The sequence below is a fragment of the Scardinius erythrophthalmus genome (assembly GCF_964197995.2).
Source record: "Scardinius erythrophthalmus genome assembly, chromosome: 5".
NCBI lineage: Eukaryota > Metazoa > Chordata > Actinopteri > Cypriniformes > Leuciscidae > Scardinius > Scardinius erythrophthalmus.
In genome coordinates, this window is record NC_138225.1 from 32,775,537 (window position 1) to 32,798,410 (window position 22,874).

At 38.5% G+C, this 22,874-nt stretch overlaps 1 protein-coding gene across 6 annotated transcripts in view; it reads right to left on the reverse strand.

Annotated features, from left to right (window-relative positions):
• The window catches only part of LOC308691583 (myocyte-specific enhancer factor 2C-like), a 66,688-nt gene extending 51,780 nt beyond the window's left edge, over nt 1-14,908 (reverse strand). For 4 of the 6 annotated variants that reach the window (XM_081366961.1, XM_081366959.1, XM_081366960.1 and 1 more), the window contains exon 1: nt 14,590-14,890. The gene's annotated coding sequence lies outside the window, so the exon portion shown is untranslated. Of the gene's footprint in view, nt 1-14,589 lie in introns of all 6 variants that reach the window. The other 2 variants (XM_081366958.1, XM_081366956.1) reach the window with 2 other exon arrangements.
• Between the last annotated feature and the right edge of the window lie 7,966 nt (nt 14,909-22,874).

Sequence of the window (22,874 nt, forward strand, 5' to 3'; positions counted from 1 at the left end):
TTTCAACCCAAAGGAAGATAAGAGCAGAGATGAAGAGAGACATTTTCAAAATGTGAGATTTTATTAGCAAAAGTGTAAAATTATAGATGAACTGTTCTTCTGTTTTTGCAGTGATTAGTGAATAGCTCTTTTCAGGTGCTTTGCTAGATTAGGGCATTGGGTGGAGGGATTTATTTATGTGATACAGGGCACTCTTTCAGGACTCTGCTGCAATACCTTCCTTCTGTCTCTACAGGAATCAACAGCTAATTACTTAAATAGTTCTACATGTACCTTAAAATAACACGCCGGCCCCTCTCTGGAAGCTGTTTTGACTTCCCCTCTCTTTGTCAAAACAGCTCAAATTCTTGGCATAGAATCATGTAAGACATAAATATGACATGCTCTTGTCAGGTTTGTAGGTTTACACTGCATGCAGCATTATATGGTTTGAATCCAGATTTAAATCACCACCACCATTTTCTACTACTTAAAGTCATATGTTGAGCTCTCTACAGTTTATCGTTTTCCAGTAACATGTAAATCTTTTCGATCTCAAAAACAAACGCTGTGTCCGAATCGAATACATACATACTATCCACCTTTTTCCTGACCGTGAAAGTCTCGCCCGACTCATAGTGAAACTATGCTTTATATTTTCGGTCTTGAGTGTTCCTAGTCAAATTAGCGCATTTTCCGAGCTGATAATGTGACGTTAAACCTGTTTAAACTTTACAGTGTCGCAATGACCATCTTTTGTCAGCTCAGCCGTCAAAGTTTAACTACATTCAGACAAACAGATTGATTTGGCGCTCATATCCTACATACAAATCCCGATCGGGCGCATTATATTATATGGACATTCTTTTCAGATGTGCTGGTGCTCAAAATACGTACCTTCCAGGAATTTTGTGCGTTAACTCTGCGCTCATTTTAAGTTTTAGTAATGTTTAAAAAGTTTCTGTTTAATTAATTCAGTCGCTATTTTTACTCCATTTTAACAATGGGTTCCTATGGAGACCAGAACAGGACAGCATACAAACAAGAAATCATACAAAGTTAGAATCCATCATGGCGGCACTCATCATTTGTAAGGTGGATATAGTATACGAAAAACTATCCCATTTTTTTTACTATCACATGAGGCCACGGGAGAGGATTTATGAATCGCAATGAAGCTATGCAACTGACGCTGGTAGGTCACATGACAGAAACAACATGGCGGATGCAGTGCGTCCGAATTTCACTCATACTACCCACATTCATACTATATCGCAAAGTAAGTTCAAATTCAAATCTGGTGCCTACTCAGACAGTATGCGATTTGTTTTCTTTTTAAAGTACAACATTTTTAACTTACACTTTACAACAGCCACACGGCTCTTTAAAAAAAGTTTTTTGTCTCGTACTAATTTGACATATTGCTTTTTTAATACTTTGTAACAAGGAAATAAGGATATTCGGTGCAAGGTCAGATGAAAAAGTGCCTTAGTGTTGTAGTCTTTCATATGGCGGCACGTGACCAAGCGCAACAGTGGAAAACAAAATGAAAGGGTGTTAACAGCAGTTGCATCCTTCATGAAGTCAGTAAACAGGGAAGTGTGGCCCACTAAAGCCAGAACCAGGGAAGGTGAGAGCTATCTTTCAATTAGCGATTGGTTACTGGCCCAAGAAAAGCATGGCACGACATACTATGTCAACTGTAACTGAAAGGTACGCTGAAACCAGCTGCTCAGATGACAGACACATACTGAGTGAATGGTGTCTGATCACTGTCCTGTTCTGGTCGGCCAGCTGTTAGTAAAGAAATAAGGGGGAAATAACAGCCCTGACAGTGGCTCGGTCTTCACGTGAACAGGGCAATGGCCCTGTGCTGGGCACAATACAGAGATTGCGTGGGTTTCTTTGGGTGGTTTCATCGGTCAGTATGCCGAAGGCATTACCTCAAAGAATCTCTCAGACTTCTGGGTGAGTTCTTAGTACTGTGGAACAGAGTTAAAGAAAGAAAGGAGAACTGAAATAATGTTCAACTACGCTAGCATGTCAAAGAAAAAAAAGTCTAAGACTACGTTCACACAGAAGTCTTTGAGATGAACAACCATTTTTACTAACAGGACTTTCAAATTGTTCTGTTCATATCTTAAAGAGGTTAACTGATTAATGTCGGTAGAAATGAATAACTAAAGTCAAGCCCCTTTTAATTGTGAATATGTCTGTAACCATATTGACAGTGACTAAAGTAATTGCCAAACATGGTGACTTGTCAACACCATAAAGTTACAAATGATATGACGCAAATGCACAGTTGGTCTCACATTGTATCACACTAGTTGTTGTCTGACATGTAAGAGTCAGATCATTTATAGGAAGCAGTGTCACTCTAGTTGAAAACTGAATTGTGTGTGAACAGGCATACTGATGCTAAAACGCAATGACAATGGTATTCAGCAGCAGTGAAGAGATGCACACTTTATCGCATTATAAAACTAGCCCAGACACAGCAACCACTACTCTGTACACTTCTGGAGTCAAAACATAGAAAATTGCTATAATGAGCGGAGAACGACAATGTATTGTAATGTTAGCCATGTTGTTGGAGGCGATAGTTAGGAGGGAAGACAAAGTCATGTGACCTTCCCCTGCAACACCAGAAAGCATGCTCGGATGATCCTCTGATTATTTCATCGCGCATTTTTTTTCATCCCCTCTTCTCCCTCTGTACCACGGCATTCTAATCAGACTAATTAAAAGCTTTGTTCATTTGGAAATCTCCGATGACAATTTGTTTCACTCTACCCTACAGCGGTCCTGTGAAAAGAGAATTAAATTTGATCTTCTGACAGCAATTATTAAACGCTCCCTCCTGGCTTCAATTAAGCCCAGAGGCTAACGTGGCTCACCAGGCAAGAGCGAGGGCCAAGATACTTCCTTTGCCACTTATCATCGCGCTCTCTCTTTCTTTTCTTTGGATTATTTTTTTGTTAAATTCATGTACAAAAATCTCACTGCATTGATTTAAAGACTGTTTAAGTTTTTTTTTTTTTTTTTTGTGGTTCCTTCTTGCAGTGGCCTTACAAGATGCCGGTTGAATGGGGGAGAAAGGGGATAAGGTGGAAAAGGGAAGTTGAGCAACCTCTCTCTGATCAATCGGCAGTGATTGCGAGAAATTTCTGTTAATGAGTGATGTTTCAGTAATGATGGTGAAACAGTTTGTTACCAGATGCTACTTTCACTTTCACTGTAGCAAAAAAACAAACAAAAAAAAAGGTTAAAGGTCAGTCTGATACAGCAATATCATCAAATGTGTAATCTCAAGTATCATTTTCATATGTATAACATAAATGTAGTATTTTGCAATATGTAGCTCTCAGATTCTCCGTTAAGGCAAATTCTCACTGCACCAACAGACGCTGATCAGAGGCAACCAACAATTCGTCAGGTTTTGTCAGCGCTGGTTGGCGGCTGTTTTCACCGATTGAACATGTTTGTCAGGTCTTGGAATGTCTCAGAAGTGACACTGCAATCTAGTGATTGTCGCCATTGGTCGGTGTCTGTCGGGGCGGTGTGGCTTTTATGGTTGGAAACTCAGCAATGCAAATACATACTTCTGACTGATCTGTGACCTGCTCTTGTAAGCAAATTATATAACTGAGAACCACAGGGCCACAGTTTCCAACTGACAAAGCAATATTCCCAAATGACTGTTCGCTGTACCTACACTGACCAGAGAAATGAATCAATTCCTACCGTAACATCACACGTGGCACTTCTGACCCCCCTTGAGGTGACCTGAAGACATCTAAACTGATCACAAAACACATTTAGATCTTTCAGGGAGAACATGATTTGAAGTTGAAACCCATTCAGCAAAGATGTCCTTCAAAATGTTGACCTGACTCTTTTTTTTTTTTTCACCCTCCACATTTCTCTCTCACCGGTCCCAAAGCTCTGTGAGGAAACCGAGTAACCCAGATCGGGAGGAAGAGAGCGCGGAAGAGGAGATGAAGATTACGTGAGCCCAGACACTATCTCAAATCTCCTGCTGCAAAATGTTATGCCATTATTCCGCCCTCCCCGTCCTCGGCTTTCCAAAGTGATGTCACAGTTTGGTTTAAGCGCAAGCCGATCCGCTTGATTGTTGGAAGCATTGCTGCGCTGTTGACATTGCGGATCATTAAGCTGTAATTGTTGCAGTTAGCGTTTGTCTAAACATGAGTGCCAATATGACTGGGTGACGCCTATCTCTCTTTCCTCCTCTCTAACGGTTTCTTCTTGACTCACTCCTTCTATGGCCTCACGTCTTTTTATGCAGGACTAGGGATGTGGACTAAATCGACTAGTTGGGGGTTTGCATGAATGACTAGTCGGCTTGTTTGATTAGGTTGTTTTCAGGTGCACCAAATGTTTCTTAGGGAGCCTTTACATAAGATGTGTTGAAAAACAGCTTGACGCACACTGGGGTTTTGAGACAAGTTTTTAAAAGAAGAGTTATTTTTAACTTGACATGTCATTTAACAAAAAGCAACACTCATGGCGGGAAGCTCAAAAACAGATCGAGATGTGATTCAACGTCATGTGATGCCCATCTGAATGCGTATGGCTGTAGCAACGATGCTTTAAAGGAAATTCATTTTAGATAACTTTTACTGTGCAAAAAAACATGAAAGTAAAGCACACTGTAAGCATGCTAATAAAAGCATAACCGCTAAAAATGTAAATAAATAAATATATAAATTTAAATATTTACACTGCTTAAAAAATGTATATATATATATATATATGTTCACATATTCACACATCTGTGTGTATTTAAATAACTTAAAAATGTTTGTTTCATTATTATGAGAAAACATTAAAATATTTAGATACATTTTATGATATATAAATAAATATGAAATAAATATAAATTTATATTAACAATATTTAAAAATATAATAAATATACAAAAAAAAAACATGTCTCAAAATGCGGATCTCTTTGGCTAAGATACCTGCAACCCCCCCTTTGGTGTCTTCACAGCTTGTAAAGGGGAAACAGGCAGCCCCGGGCCCAGTCTCTCATTACGGTTTCAGGATGCCGACGCATACCCTCCCACCCCCCGTTTGTAGTGGTGAGGGGAACCACCAGGGGCTGGCACAAGTTACTCCAGTACCGGCTCGGCCTGACCTCATCAAAGCACGCGCTCGTAATTTGTCACAGAAAGCAACCAATTAAGATGCGTTAAGGGATGAGGAAGGGGAGGGGAGGGAGAGAGGGAAGGGTAGACGGGGCAAAAGCAGTGAAAAGATAGCATTTGATTAAAGAGTCAGCGCAGCTGCGGTGAATCAAAACGGTCCGGACTTTAAAAGAAAAACCTCAAACATGAACGGGAGGTTTAGAGCACAGAGCTAGTGTGATCAGATAAAGCGCTGTTGGTTAACCCTTGATGAGGAAGAAAGAACGGACGGAAAAGAGTAAATATACGATTTTCACGGCTTTTACTGATAATACGCACACATATGTTGAATGGACTAACTTGGCAACAAGGTTCTGGACCCGTCACAGAGGTGACCCTTCAGGCCAAGCTCCTCCCACTTTGTTGTGTCAGCTATTTTTAGTTGACACAAAGATATGTATTTTAGTCGTAATATATATATACTTATATATATATATATATATGTGTAGTGCTAAGTTTCCTTTTCAGTGCAATTATTAACATTTTTCTATGTTTCCGCCTCACAATGACATTCAAGATGTCCTGCCATGCATCACTGCAATTAATCTCAGTCTCTCCCCTGTGTGCACGAAGAAAATGTTCCACAACTTGTACCTTTTTTTTTATTCTCCTATCAAATCCTCCATACAGGAGTATCCATGTGTAGCGTGTGATGTGTGCGCGTGTATTTCACTACTTATTTATTTATTTTTTCAGGCTTTACCTTGTTGTTCAGTAGTGTGTCAGTGTTGCACGCATTTGCATAGCTTCCTTTACTGTGTGTTTCTTGTGTCTTGCAGCTGTGACGGGCCTGTTTTTTTATATGTGATCAGAAAACAGTGACAGCAAAAGTTTTCCGATACCGCAAGCCGGATTAAACGGCTTCACTTTTCTGCTTCACACTTTTCAGTCATCTCGATGAAGGTGAAAAAAAAAAATGCTAGTCAAATAAAAAAAGAAGAAAAAAAAAAAAAGAAGAAAAATCTCTGCTCAGAGGAAGAATAAAATATTGTGAGATGCATATCACATGTTGTTTTTTCAGGCATTTATATAAAAAATAATCACTCTTGTAATTGCTGTTATTCTGATGGTAATCGCTCACTCTAGCTAAATAATGACCGCTTCTCGATTTGACTCGATAAGAGCGGAAAAGAAAACAAGTGAAAGCAAGTGCTTACAGCCGGTGTTGTATAAATCAGGTCTGTGTGTGTGTGTGTGTGTGTGTGTGTGTGTTTTCCAGAGGCTTATCTACACCATCTTGTTTTTAGGGGGTTTGGGAAAGTGCAGCCTGCAGAAGGTTGAGAAGGGAGCGAAGCTTTTTCTCAAGGCTCCAGCCACTCGGCAGCACAGGGATCGGCCAAGCGATCTCCCTCGGCTCCCGATCCAGCTGCAGCGTTCACATAACCCCAGCTGTCCCCCTCGGCTTATGATAGCACAACTTGTCTCTCCCTCCCTCCTTTGCGCTTGCACCCATGGACTTTTCCACTCCCTTCTGCACTGTTGGGCACACATCAGCCCACCCCCCCTCCACCGTACGTTGTTTTTCTTATTCAGCATTGTATGTTTTTTTACAGGTTTCTTTTGCCCCCACCCCTGAGAAAAATCCTATGGCTGTTTGACCCTGAGATGGGATGTGAATGCCCACCCCTCCTCCTACCGAGCCTCCCTTTCCTTGCTCTGGCGCCGACATTGGGGACTGTCTTTCTCCTGTCTCCTCTTTCCTCCATCCTCCTATGCTATCCTTGACTCTCCCTGGGTCTGCTCCCAGCTCCGGCGTTAGGCAGACGTTCCAGCTGCGCATTATCCCAAATAAACAACTCATTACACATGTAATTAACTGAGGGGGCTAGCCAAGCATCGGAAGCTAATCCACACCAGCATTCCCAGTCCTTCTCTTTTCCGATTCTGCTGGAGGGGAGCTTGGAGAAAGAAAAAAAAAGTGGGCTGCGTTCAGGACAAGGAAGAGAGAAAGTGAAAAAGGATTTCGAATCGACTTCCCAACAAAATTAACCTTCTTTTTTTGCCCTCTCTCCGTCATTCTCCACAAATTGTTCTCGGCTCTTCCTTGTTTTCTCGACCATCTCAGAAGTGGGTCATCGACGGGCTGCCTAGCAGAACGTGGAGAAAAAAAAGGTCTGCTCTTTCCTTAGCGAAAAACAGTTGTAGGCTTTTTACGAGTGGCCTGCTTATCCAATTAAACTGTCATAAACACATTAATATAAAGGCACATGCCAGTACAGGGAGAGAGGAAAATAGGCTAACTGCCGCTTTATTAACATGAGGTTTCTTCACCTGCGCACTGAAGCTTGACAAGAGCAGTTCCTCTTTCTCGCGAAAGATGATGATGAATCTAATAAGATTACACCTCCTACGTTAACAGGCCTGCAGAGCACAGCGCTTTTAATCTGACCTAGGTAACAATAACCTGTGGATAATGCCACCATGTCAATATAATAAAATTATTACCATTGTGTGTCCTCTACTCTGGTGGGAAAGAGAAAATTGCAGTAAAAAAAAATGGTTGAGTACTATATATTTTAGAGATAATGTTTGCGCATTTATAATGCAGATGCAAGTAATACGCCTCTTTTCCACTCTCGTGGAATATTCTCGTCAACCTAAATTTGTTCTAATCTATCCAAGGTGTCAGGCCTATGTTCAGGCTTCTCTGCGGTCTACAGGTGCTAACGTAGAGTCCAGAGGTCCAATACACAACCCCTCTAGAGAGACACCAGCGGGAAACTGGGGCGAGCTAGCAGGAATGTTTGCCGAGTCAAATTCAATCATGCCACATCATTAATTCACAATCTTAACAGTTGGCAGCAGGGCTGGGGACATAAGTGCAGAGCTGTTCACACGGAGGTTTGTTTTAATCAAATATACTCTAGCGTTCAAAAGTTTTTAATGTTTTATTATATTATATTACAATCAGCAGTGCTACATTTATTTGATAAAAAAATACAGTCAAAAGTAATATTGTGACAATTACAATTAAAATGTAGTAAATATATTTTATTTATTTAGCAAAGCTGATTTTCTTTCAGCAGCCATTACTACAGAAATCCTTTGCAGCATTATAAATGTATTTACTGTCACATTTGATTAATTTTATGCATCCATGCTGAAGTAAGAATTTCTTACCCCAAACTTTTAAACTTTGGAATTGTCTGACCCCAAACTTTTTTCAAAACAAATGAAATATTATGTAAAGTAAACTATTTGCTTAGCAAAGTACCTTGAAATTTTCATTCACTGATTTTTACACGTGCAATTTATCTTTAGCATAATTTACTTTAATGAATGTTATCTTAAGGAACTACGTATACTTGATTTAACGCTTAAAACACGTTTGTTTGTGTATATCAAATGTTCTCATATTGACTGAGTTATAATAAATAATATTTGCAACAATTAATAATTTATAAAAACAGTTCATTTAGATCCACATTCATATAAAACACTTTGTAAGTTCCTGACGAACCTTTTTTTTTTTTATTATTATTATTATTTATTTAGTGAAACTATTTTCACATAGTGGCGTTGAATGTGGTAAATCTACTGGAGGTGGGAAATGTTCCTAAACAGCTCAAGTTTATAACGAAGAAATTAAATTAGCACTTCACTTCTAAAAATATTCCATGATGTGGACATCGCCCTATTAGATTACACTCCGTGCCTACGCACAATTTTTTTTCTCTATTCTCTTCTCTTTACCAACCGTGAAGACCATACACCAGTCTAAAAGCTCTGTCGCAACGTATAGTCATATGACTATTTTCCATTTAATAAGTTCCTGTTAAAACCACACATATCAAGGTCTGTTTAAGGAGAGCGTGATATAGAGAGGATACAACGTGAACATTAGGCGGTGGGGGACAACAGAGCTCGCCAGAGTCTCGGCAGGTATCTCCCTTCCTTTCCTTGTCTATTTATAACCCGTGAGCCGCTCTGATCCAAAAATAAGACAGTGACCAATTTTAACCTGAACAATACTGCAGGCTCACAATCGTAGTCCCTGGCGCACATATGCACACACATGCAGACAAAGTCAATCTCATGGCTGAGCTATTTCTGGCGGGACAGCAACATTTAGGAAGTGTGGGCTACGGGCCAGCAAGCAGTTTAATGACACGCCTGCGTCACATGGTCTCATGTCACAGGAGCTCCCGCCATTGTCAGGGTTGAGCGCGGGCATAAACACACACACACGCACGCACGCACGCACAAGGTTATTTGTTTTTCCAGAGGGGCAGTAACAGAGCAGCTGCAGGTGAAAGGAGCCACCTCCACACTTCACCATATAAAGCTGAGCACTCCACATCCCGTCCTGCACTGGGCAGCAAACCCTGAAGTTTCAAATGAAGTGCTGGGCTTATTAATTATGCATACAAGTCGGTGCCGCACATTTCCTTTCCTTCTTTCTCTCTCATTCTTTTTTTCTTTTTTCTCTCCATCTCTCTCTTTTATTCTCTTCTTTTCCAGATGGAGCATCTGTAATAAAATTAATGACATCATTGGCTGTACTTCGGAGTAACTACTGGAAGAAAAGTCATACATCAAAGTAAACAGTGTACTGTGGAGCGGCGGGGGGGTGAATAAGTATGAAGAAAAAAACTGATAGTTCCTTGACTGTTAGATATAAAACAAAGAAAGAAAATGAAATGTTTGCGCATATATATATATATATATGAAGAGTTCAGATGCAAATGCCTCTAAGTGCCATCTGAAATTCTCTTCTAGAATGTTCATTTTTATCAAGCTTGTATATTTAACTTGAGTAATTTCACTTAAATGGCAATGAAAATTACCTATTAATTGCCATTTAAGTGAAATTACTGAACTTAAATATACGAGCTTGATAAAAATGAACATTCTAGAAGAACATTTCAGATGGCACTTAGAGGTTTTTGCATCTGAACTCTTCATATACTGTATATATATAGGCCCTACATCTATTAATCTAATATATCACTCTACACAGTCTAAAATTAATAGCACCCATCATTTATTGTGGAATAACACCGATTTAAGACAGAGCAGACAGCCAATGGCTGAAACTGGCTGGTCTGATTGGTTATTTTGGAGGTGGGTGACAGCCTGCTGAAGGGCCCTACAGTATGTAAACGCCACCACAAACATAAAGGCATTAAGTGTCACAATGCCAGGCTCACAGACACATCTCCCCTTCTGTATTCACGACTTTTCTTTTTCTTTCTCTTCCTTGAATCTCGAGTGTCCGGCGCGGCACGCTTTTTTCCCGAAGTTTCAGCCTCCGCTGCTGACAGGCCGCTGTTGAGAAGGGCGCAGATGACTGCAGAAAGACACACGTGTGCAGCTTTGGCAGGACACCGCTCGTGAGAAGCTGCTCTTGCGAGCCGCCTGAGAGGCTGTCTTTGCAAGCTCGGCTGAATGAAACACCTCAACCTCACACTAATGAAAAGAAACTCTTATTTCCTCCCGACGTTTTATGTTCAAACGTATCTGAATCACGTCTGTCAGTTGTCAGACGCAGTGGCCCGTGTTTACTACCCCCCCCCCCCCCCCCCAACAAAAAAGAACGCACCAAACAGTATATGATGATGAAAATCACAGGATCGTGACACTTTGAAAGTGTCAAGAAGACCTTCGAGTAAATTGCTAAAAATATACACCTTGCCACACGGCACTGTGCTACGGGCAGCTTTGGCGACAGAGACGTCGGGGTTATGAATGTTATGTGAAGCTGGGGCATAGAGGGCCCTCTGTCCCCCCTCTCACCGGAGAGCCTTACAGAATGACTGGGCTATGCTGCCCCACTGACAAAGATAAATTACATTTGCTGGAAAATATTTCAGCATTTTTTCCCCTCCCTTAACTTCTCGACTCGTCTCTCATTTTTTATATTATTTTTGACGTTTTTTGTCGCTTTTTTGGCCCGAGTCCACCAGTGTGCCAAGCAAGGCGCACACACCGTGCCACTGTGCTTTATCATGGAACAATGCGTTCAAGCATGGAGCCGGCAAACATAGATCCGAGATGGTTAAAGAAAAGTTTTACAGGATCGCAAGTAAAACTGACCGAATACGCGAGGCGTGTATTTTTAGCAATTTTACTCGAAGGTCTTCTTGACCCTTTCAAAGGGTCACGATCCTGTGATTTTCGTCATCATTAATGTTTGGTGCATTAAGAGAATGTGTGAAATCTCTGAACCTGTTTTAAACTCTCCAGCTCTAACAGAAGTGGAACAGCCAATAAAACACATAGGTTTTCTGTATATAAAATGCTAGATACTAGATAAAACGAGCTCTCGAATGCAGGGATGTACCCTTTCCTAAACTGTTTCTACTGTTCTGTGAACTCTTATCTAGCATAAAATGTGCTCTGTTTTCCTAAGATACTGACCAAATTGGAAGCGTTTCGATGCTTAAGGCCAGAAAAGGTTCTCTGCTAGACCACCCAAATCTGAAGAGGAGTTTATAAGAAACAGGAGTCACTTTTTTTTTTTTTTGGGGGGGGGGGACAGCACCTCTTTCATGTTCGCAGCGTGATATGTTGCGCACATTCATTCGGTGTACGCACGCACACTGACTTGTCTGTCATCGCAGCCTCCTCGTGGCAGCCTCTACCATCTTTCACAGCTTTCTATCATCTGCTCGTGTACAAATACACAGTAAAATATAGTTTTTCTCATATCATGCAAATGCACATCCAAATACACAACTCTCAGAACTATTTCCAGCCACATACACGCAGACTTCTTTAGCATACATAATAATTACTGTGTGTTCGGTACATACCACGTAAGCCCACAGCAGATCTTTAGAACAGAGAACGTTCAGCTGAAAAATTCAATTTTATGCAGAAGTATTCTTTTCACAATATAATTAAACATCAAAGGCAGGACTATTCCTCTGTGATTGAGCAGCACTCTGGTGAATCAACTCCATACACCACCTTCCACTTTACAGCGAGAAAGAAAGTTGCCAAGCGTCACTGCTAATTACAAAATAGAGACAGAAGCAAAGTTAAATTTATTATGCAAAAACCAGGACTCGTACGCGCTGGGTACGTTCAGCTAATGCCAAATATCATAACCTCTTTGAGGGTAAAAATGACTTATCTGGAGCTGGTTTATTTGCTTTATTAAACTAATTTTTAGCCTAGTAAATGAAGCTGAGAGAGAGTATGGAAAAAACGAAATGAGAAAATGTTTGACTTCACTGACTCAAAATTAACACACTGCTGTGTAATAAAACGGGCTGATATTACTTTTATTATTATTGCTGAAGAGTTACAACGAAAATAAAGACTGTCTTTCTCATGAAACTTAGGAGATAGTGCCAAATGTTTGGTTTAAACACATATTATGACTTATTTTAGAGCACGTTTAGATTAATGACTATTCCTTAAAACTAATTACTACATGATTTTTTTTTTGGTGCATAATGCCTACCTTTACTTGAAGATCAATTATAATTCATCACACTGCACGCAAAAGTGTAATTTACCTAACAACTGCAAATAAAAAAACATTTTCCTTGTGTTTATCAGGACAAACCTAAAGACAATACATTTGTGCTTTGGAGGGGTACACAAACTGTGCCTGTAAATGCCTCTGACAATCGGCTCAAGTAGCTCAGCCAATCAGAGTGACACGTGGAGAGCTGATCCCTCTTTGAGAGAAGTGTAAGGCCATGTTGTCACTGTTGGTTTTGTGAATCGACAGAAGCCTAATCCCAAGTGATTTCCTAGAGACGACAGGTCTGAGGACGACCGCTCGTGTGTGTGTGTGTGCGCGCGTATATGTGCACGGCTATGAGAGGACCCTCTGAGTGTAATCATACGAGTCCACATGTGAGTGTGTTCATTTTCCTCTTGGGCAGATTAAGCAAACACTAAATCCCAGGAGAGCAACAGGTGAGACACTCACACACACGCACATGCACACACATACACACACACACACACACAGGAGCTTCATTGATTGTGTTCGCCTGTCTGAGAGTATAGTCTGAAAAAGAGTGCACTTGTGGTAGAAGTGACAGAAATACAATACGCGACGCCTTTTTGCGTGGAGAAATTGTCTCTAGTCAAAATTTTTGCTTAAACTTTTTAAAAAAAAAACGGACATAAACATATTATTTCACTGTAATTTCCTATAAGCAAAGGCATGCTAAAAAAAATCTAATACAAAAAAGTGACACAAAATAACTCTCTTAATTGTTAATTTAACAATCACATTTATTCATTTACATCTATATCTGCCTTTACCTTTACTTGTAAAAGTATGCAGATTATCACATTTTAGCAGCTACCTACTTAAAAATGTAATTAATTATAACAGCTTCTTACAATAACTGCTCACACAGACACACATACAATATATATATATATATATATATATATATATATATATATATATATATATATATATATATATATATATATACATAGACAAATTCGCACTTCTTTGTCTTGATATATACTTTGATTTATGGTTGCATGAAAGGAAACTTGACCCTCAACTTAACTGTTCTCTCTAGATTTAATTGGGAATAATAGGCTATATATATACAAATGTCTATGTCTATAAACTTGTTTTAAGCAAATATACTTTTAAGTTTAAGCTTACTGAGGAGAAGAACAAATAATTAACCCTCATTAAACTGAACATTTAATATGGACTTTTGGATATATAATAAACAGATGGTCTCTCAGCCTTAGTCTGTGTAGTATTTAATGACTTACAAATGTTGCTATTCTTGATCAGAATCAGGATGCTGTGATTTTATTTATTTTATTTTATTTTATTAATTTATTTATTTTCCTGGTGAGTTTTTAGTTTTATTTATATGTGGATTTGCCAGCACAAGTTGGTCAAATTAAATGTTTAGGCAGTAGCACATGAACTATAACCTACCTGCATATAGCCTGATAATAGAAAGCAGAAATAAATATTGTTACACGAATGAATGTTGATCATATCTGAACGCCTGTTTTAATTCAATACTGAATTTATAGTCTGATGACCCTCGGACCTCCACACAACATCGCACAGCTATTTGACAGTATTCACGACGGCAGTAACAGTAAATGCATGCATGACCTCTGTAAAGTGTTTTGGTTTATTCTGCAAGCTGATAAAGCACTTTACAAGACCCAAACAAAAGCACGCGCCTGTAAATAATAATAATAATAATAATAATAAGTCGACATACATAAACACTAGTAGGCTAGTGATTCTCCTGTCAGTAGTCAGACATAACGTGTTGTCATGTCAACTTTCTTAACGGAGCTACTTTAACTCTCACCCTTGTGAGCTCACGAAATAACGGAGACGTTAACTCATCGCATAATTGTTTACTTAACAACAATGTCACACAATATGTATCAACGAACAAGCACACACCGGTGTAGGGTATCAGTGTCACACTTACTTCATGGCGCGTCTGAAGTGTGCCCGGTGAAGTTTGTCCTGCGGTGTGACGGGAGGTGTTGAGCCGCCGGTTGGACTTTACCGCCTCACACTTAAAATCCAGCAAAAATCACCAGAAGCACCTGGGAAAAGTGTCGTTTTCTAAATGCGTGTTTCTTTTCTCGTGTCTAATAAAGCGTTTCAGATGCTGAGGTTGGTGTCGGTCGTCCACGGTGAGGAATGATTAAGCCGTTATTGCGACTGATGATGTTGAGCTCAGCGCGCGCGCCTCTCTCTCTCTCTCTCTCTCTCTCTCTCTCTCTGTCTCTCTCTCTCTCTACGCAGGGCAAATAATCGGGTTTACTCTTGAAGGGGGACGGGCTTACATCACTCCAGTGTTTTAATGAAAGAAGCGCAACACTAATGCGTTTTTATCTCCTACCTGATCAAGTTAAATCACACCGTGTATAATCAAACTGTGCACAGACACAATGGTAGGCTACGTTTAGCTTTGTGACTTTTTTTTAACAACGTGATTTTATCAGATAATAAGTAGATTTCTAATTAATTTTATTGAACTGAATATTTTACTATAGCCTCTTATGTAGGCCTAATTGTTGTAAGTTAGGGGATATAATATAGTTTGTACAGTATACAAAGTAGGAATGACCCCTTAAAACATGAAAATCCAAGATATTTATGTGTGTGTGTGTGTGTTTTAAGGACTATAACTCCAAAACTAGTTTTATAGCCCACTAAAATGCAAAACTTAAGTTTAATATATATATATATATATATATATATATATATATATATATATATATATATATATATATATATATATATATATATATATATATATATATATTTAAAGAATAATCAAAGTGACAGCCTGCATACATTTTATTACATGTTTTCAACCACTCTGAATTTAATTAGTGACAATCAAGTTGAGAATTTACAGAAATTAGTTACTTCGATGCAGTTTAAAGATGGTGTTATCTGAAAACATGATGAAAACCGTTTTAGAGTGTAGGAGAACTCGATCTACAGAACATTTTATCCGTAAGTTCTTTCGAAAACCATCTACGAAGCGGTGCTCTAATGAACTCAGATCTGAAGAATCAACAACACAAAGGACTCAGGACAACTCAAGAAACCTAGAGTGAAAATTTCTGATATAAGCATTAGTGCCCTCTCACAGCCCAGCAAGACAATCCATCTTCTCACCATATATTTAAATGAGGTTCCTTATCACTGGAGATAAGTACTTTAACACATGCTAAACATGAATAAATCACAGACAGATCTGTCCCACCATGAATGGATTTAAACACATCTACCAAGGAATCAAAAGATGAGAATTAGCTAAACCAAAGACCATCCTGTGAATGTTCAGAAATAATGGTTGAATTCACGTTTAAGGGGTTAACAAAAGAATATAAACTATCATATTGCTGTTTTTCAGTTCCCCATCTTAGAGCGGTCATCTGAATTGCTTCACACTGATATTTCATTATTTCATTGTTTCATAAAACGAATGCTGTAGAATTAACCTTAAGCACCTGAGTCACTGACAGACAAACCAGAGGCAGAGGTAAAACATGAAATCAGTTTAATGAATTAATAAAACCTGCTAATCTGCCTGACAGACTGTAACTGGACCCAGGGGTATCAGCTTCCTTGGGATCCCACTTCTGGATCACAAGACACTGTAATCTTGAATTCCATTTTTATTGGTAATTTCAATATCTAGATCAATACGGCTTCGGTTCCACCAGCTATGTGATAGCACGTGCTAAGTTTCATCAGATTCTCTGTTTCACCATACGTATATTTACATGGACAGTTCCTCACACTATATCAATGAAAATATATTTAGCCTCAAGATCAGGCCACACTATCATTTTTATTAATCGTACATCCATTTGAAAAGCATGTGTATTACGTTATGCCTACCGTGTTCACAATTCCTTCAGTTCTTCCAGCTCCAGTGCACAGTTTTAGCAGGAAGACCCTCTTAGGTTTCAGTGTGCGCTTGTGTTTGTTTAGTTGGCACCTGGTGAAGAGACACAAAGGGAGAGAGAAATTCTTTCTGTGTTAATAGCTATATCTAGGCACAGTGTTCAAGATACACTGCATGACTGGGGGAACTACAAAAGGAATAAATAAATATATAAACACCGTTATTGAGTCGCCTCTTGCATATTCATGTGGTTGGTAAACTAGATAAAGAACAGGAAGAGGAACAGAAACAACAGTAACTACAGCAACTATACCGTATATCATTGATGTAGATCTGAATAAGAATTTGCAGTTTAAAACATAAATAATCATTTGCCTTATATATCCCTTGATATGCAGAGAATAGCAATTATTACACATTTGCAAGTAAATTGACATTTTGTTCATGTCATTTCCTGCCATTATCCTTCTCTTTTTTTCTCTCTCTGACCAGTTTGGTCAAAATTATTTTTATTTTTTTTAAAGCTGCCATTTATATAACACTTTAAGAAAGAAATCTATTAACTGTATAAAAACATTGAAATATTAGATATTTTTAATACTTTTGATACTTTCACTACATTAGTTCAGTCTACCAAGCATTGTGCAGTAGAGCTGACTAATGAGTTTGTTTAAATTTCTAAATTTGCCTGTTAAGACATTCCCCAAAGGCACTTTACTGTAATATCTCAGAAGGGGATTTATGTCAATTGAAACATAAAAAATGTGTAAAGTTATATTTCATGACCTAATTTACAAACAGACAGACACATACTGTATACATGTGTATACACAAATGAATTATTCTCCCTCTTGTTTTCCTTGGCTGTCGATCGCTACCAGACTGTCGGTCCAAACTGAACCTGCTTGCCATCACTCAGGATCAACAATCCGATTTCCAGTAAGTTCAAAGCCACAAGGAAAGTGTCCAGTAGCAGTTATGTCATTTCGTATACACATACAAGAGGCTTTTCAGAGAAAGGTAATTTTGAGGTTTCGACCTCATCTGTTCATGTTTGTAACGAGCAGATGTAAGGAGATGGAAGATAAATACACAATGTTAGCGGCTGACAACAATCCCGCCTACGTTGTTTTCTTTTCGGGAGCCCAGTAGTTACCCACGTGTGTCTTATTATCTTCAGTCAGACATAAGTAGCGTGTTCGGGGAGGATAGAGGGACAAGGCCTCTATTTCATTTTATTTTAAGAGCACGATAAACATCAACACGTTTTCTGTGTTGAAATAACAGGAACAAGCAAGGCTGTTAATGTATGAGTGTGTGCGTGAGTATACGTGTGTAATCTGTTGCTGATCACACTCATGTGAAAACACAATCTGGCTGTCAGTGCTGATAACACTGTCAAGTGCTCAAACACCAGCGCTGAGCTTTCACAGTGCAGGAGAACGTTGGGGATGAGCCTGTCTCCCAGGTCTGGTTCATAGATTCTTCTTGTCCCCTCCTTGCTTATCTCACTCCTCCCCTCTGCTCTCTCTCTCTCTCTCTCTCTCTCTCTCTCTCTCTCTCTCTCTCTGCCACCTTTAATATCACCCATTTCCATTTTATTGCCCTCTTTTCTCTCTTAAACTTTGAAGATTTAGACAGATAGACACACAGACAGACAGGGAGAGGAAAAAACACACAATAACTTGGGTATTTATGCAGCACAAAGTTATGTAAGAGTCTCTAAAAGAGTTTAGAAATGGCTTAAGATGGCTACGAAATGGCACTTTTGTTTCTGCCTCAGTTCAGTATGCATTTATATCTAAATTAGCTCTGTCAATCGATTAAATTTTAGTTGCCCTGTGAAAATTCACATAAAGTTATTGTGTTCATTGTCTTTTATCCATGTAACTTTGTAAACAGTGCTTTAAAGGTGGTATCAGTGATTTCAGGCCCAAAAATATTTTTATCACATTCATCTAATCTTTCCTAACGATCCGCTAGCTGCCCGCCCCATAAGCATGCCGTCAAAAAAACGCGTCTCTGTAGGCAGCCTAGGCTCTGAGATCTGCACACAAAAACAAATGGTTTAGCCAAACACTCAAAACCAAAACAAATAGTGTTCCAACCAATCACAGACAGGGGGAGGGTGTTGTGAGGTTTTGAGCCAGCTTTTTCTTCAGCTCTGACTTCGCTTGCAGCCGTGCACGAGCACAAAACCTCACAACACCCTCCGCCTGTTGGTGATTGGTTGGAACACTATTTGTTTTGGTTTTGAGTGTTTGGCTAAACCATTTGTTTTTGTGTGCAGATCTCAGAGCCTAGGCTGCCTACAGAGACGCGTTTTTTTGACGGCATGCTTATGGGGCGGGCAGCTAGCGGATCGTTAGGAAAGATTAGATGAATGTGATAAAAATATTTTTGGGCCTGAAATCACTGATACCACCTTTAAGATTTCCAGAAATTGAATAAAGTTATCAAAAACTTCACAGTCTTCCCTAAACATGAAATATAGATTAATCCTTATTAAGCTACAAAAGTTTTTCAGTCAAGACAAGTGAGGGATTTTCCCTTTTTCTTTTGTTCTTTGATTGACAGCATTAAGTTTATTAGGCTGCTGTCACTTTAAGACCTAACACACATGATCTGGCATGCATCCCATTTTCTCACAACTCTTTACGTTCAATTAAGACTTAATTAAACTAATTTAAGACTGTGCCTGCAAGGATCCTTGACAAAACAGGCATTTTGGCTTGATTTTGTGTGTTTTTGTCCGTTCAAGCGCTGTCCGAAGCTGCTTTTCTGTGCGCATGAGTCGTTTGTGTCTGTCACAGACGTGCGCCAGCCCTAATCTAATGTATTCTGTTTTTAACCCTCATGATATATTTTTATGTTTGGGATCCCAGAGATCATATAGTAAGTAGATAGGCAAAGTAAGTGAGTGAGTGAGTGAGTGAGTGAGTGAGTGAGTGAGTGAGTGAGTGAGTGAGTGAGTGAGTGAGTGAGTGAGTGAGTGAGTGAGTGAGTGAGTGAGTGAGTGAGTGAGTGGAGTGAGTGAGTGAGTGAGTGAATCAATCATTCAATCAATCAATTCGAAACTGACTTTTGAAACTTTCCCCTCAAGTTATTAATATATTTATGTGGCTTTGTCAAAATCCAGCAGATATTACTTTTATATTATATTACTTGTATATCTTATATCACTTTTCAGAAATTGTTATCTATTTAGATAGATAGATAGATAGATAGATAGATAGATAGATGATAGATAGATAGATAGATAGATAGATAGATAGATAGATAGATAGATAGATAGATAGATAGATAGATAGATAGATAGATAGATAGATAGATAGATAGATAGATAGATAGATAGATAGATAGATAGATAGATAGATAGATAGATAGATAGATAGATAGATAGATAGATAAGACAGGTCTCTGCATGTTTACCTTTACTCATACGGATTATTTAATTAATTCATTTCGTAACCACCCACCTAACTAATTAAATCATTGCCATCATTTTATCATGTTTCTTCTTTTATTTTCTTTTTTTCTTTTTTGACAATTTGTGGGCAGATATTAAGCAAACAAGTTCAGCAATATTTCTCAAGGGAAGCTGATATCTCATCTTACATTAGCTCCTCCGACCCTTCAAAGTCTTTATCTACAGCAAGCCATGCATTTTACATATCGCTGTATAGCTTTCAATTCATCTCAAAGTAGTAGTGCAACTTTAACTTTTCCAAGCATATAACTTAGAAACTTCTGAAAGCGCATAGCTGATGAATTCATCACGGTTTGAGCCCTCTCTTCATTGCATTTATAGCACCTGAGCACGCTAACACATATTGTGGTTGGAAGAAAACCGGTAGTGAAGTGTTGAATCGTGTGGGGACAAATTTGGTAATTTGCATGTTCTGTTGGGCAAACAGCGCGTGAATGCTACACCTTTGATTCATTATAAATGAACCACAAGCAGCACAACACGGTTAAGCCTTTGTTCAGGATGCTGCTGCTCTGGTTTCAGTATTAAAGCTGTGTGCTGGAAAAAGCCACCCCAGTTCCAGTTACCCTGCACTCTACTGAAGTCTTTATCTCCCCTGTCAATACACCTGTACTCTGTCCCACTTGCTAATGGAGGCCTAAATAGGAGTTAGTGGCAAATGACAGTAAAAGTTCAAATCTATATTTACTTTAGCTCCAAACATGTAAAAGCACAGCTTAAACGGCAATTTCTTGGAACGGCTCTCTGCCTTGTGAGTAAAATGTGTAACTGCAATATATACCTCTGCCAGCAGGGGCACACTAAGGCTTTCTCACAGAAGAGTCAACCCTCTCCATCACAACTAATACAATAGTTTAACTGTAAGTCAAATGGATATAGCAGCAAGCATCTGTTGACTCACAGTAACATGCATTTATTAAATAAATAAATAAATAAATATGAGGCACAAATCTTTCAATAAAAGCACTGGCACCTTCTCTCTGTCCCATACTTAGACCACCTTAAATTGTCAGTCTCTTTATTTCAGAAAATCTTAGTTTACATCTTTGTATATTTTACCATTTAGTTCAAAGTTCCCTTTGTCTGTCTAATGTTAAAAGCTGGAAAAATAAAACTATTTAAAATAAAATCTAATGATTTTTCCTCCTTTGAATGGTGAAAACTAATTCACTCATAACCTCTACAAAACCTGCACAGTTATTTCATTGTTTCAACATTTTTTCCCCCACAACGGCGACACTAAAAAAGATGCCAACATCACATTTTTCTGTCTCCAGACTTGCAGTGCCAACCGGTGTTTCCTGAGCTTGTGCAGAAGTTGGGTCTTAACAGATGGTGGGCATTATGGACAGGCAATGGAAATTCTACCTGTATTTTCTTATGTATATTCCTAACTGGTCACATAACAGTTGCTATACCAGACAGTGTAGATTATCTGTGCAGGGGGTGGTTACATACATGTAAAAGTATGTCTGATGTGTGTTGTTTTTTTATTTTTAGGAGAACATTTTAGTCCCAAACTCTTATTAGACATCAAATATAGTTATTTTACTCTTTCATCCCTTCACTTTTTGTCTGTGTTGTTCTCTGATTTATTCTCTCTTTTTCCTTGAAACTGTTGCCCAGTTACACTCGTGCACACTTCAGGTGGTAAAGAAATCAAACCCTCTTGCTTTTTCTTCTCAGACTGTAGTAAAAAAAACACACACACAAAAAACAGCACCACTGTCCTCTTGACCCGAGGACATGAACTGAGAAGCCCCTCTTTATGCCACATAAACTACAGAACAGACTGGATCTTAGGTCTACACCACAATGGAAAGGTTGTGCTATTATAATAGCCTTTCACGTAAATTACTCAAACCAAGATTTTACAAGGCATACGTTTGCAAGGATAAGTTCACCCAAAAAAGAAAACTCAAGTTTTCTCAAGTCATTATTTTATCTCCTTCATGTGAAAATACACTACCATTCTAAAATGTTTTAATACAGTAAACATTGTAATATTGTGAAGTATTATTACAATTTAAAATAACTGTTTAAGAAAAAAGGTTATACTGTATTTTAAGGTGTCTTTGTTACAGTGTAACTATACATGTATTACTTTCTTTCTTTGGGAAAAAAGGCAACACTTTATTTGGTAACACTTTATTTCACAGCAACCCTGTTAAACATTTTACATGTAGTTACTATAGTAATAACGGTCAATTATGCATAGTTACATGCAACTAACCCTACACCAAACCTTAACCCTAACCCAAATTATAAAGTAAGTCCATGTAGTTAATTACTATTACTTAGTACTTAATTGTCTAATTACACTATGACAAGGACACCTTAAAAATAAAGTATAACCCTTTATTTTAAGGTGTCTTTGTTGCAGTGTAATTATACATTTAAGGACTGAGTAATATTAATTAAATACGTGCACTTACCGTTAGGATTAGGATTTGGTTTAGGGTTAGTTGCATGCACAGTAGTTGTGCATAATTTACTGTTATTACTATAGTACGTAACTACATTTATAACAAAGGTACTGTTAAAAATTTTACCAAAAAAAAAAAAAAACTTACTGACCCCAAACTTTTGCATGTAGTCATTATTCAGAGAATATCTTGCTTTGAAAAATTTGCAGTCGCGGAGGTCAGTTTGTGGAGGTAAAATGTCATATTCATCATTAACGTTCTTTGTGTGGAAAAGAACAGCTTGGACATTTTGTTAAATGTATCCTACCACATTAGAAACAAAGTCACACTGGTTTTAAAGGACATCAGTGTGGGTAAATCATTTTTGGTGAACTATGCCTTTGTAGAAGGTTTCATCAATACGAGACACTTTAGACAAGTCATGG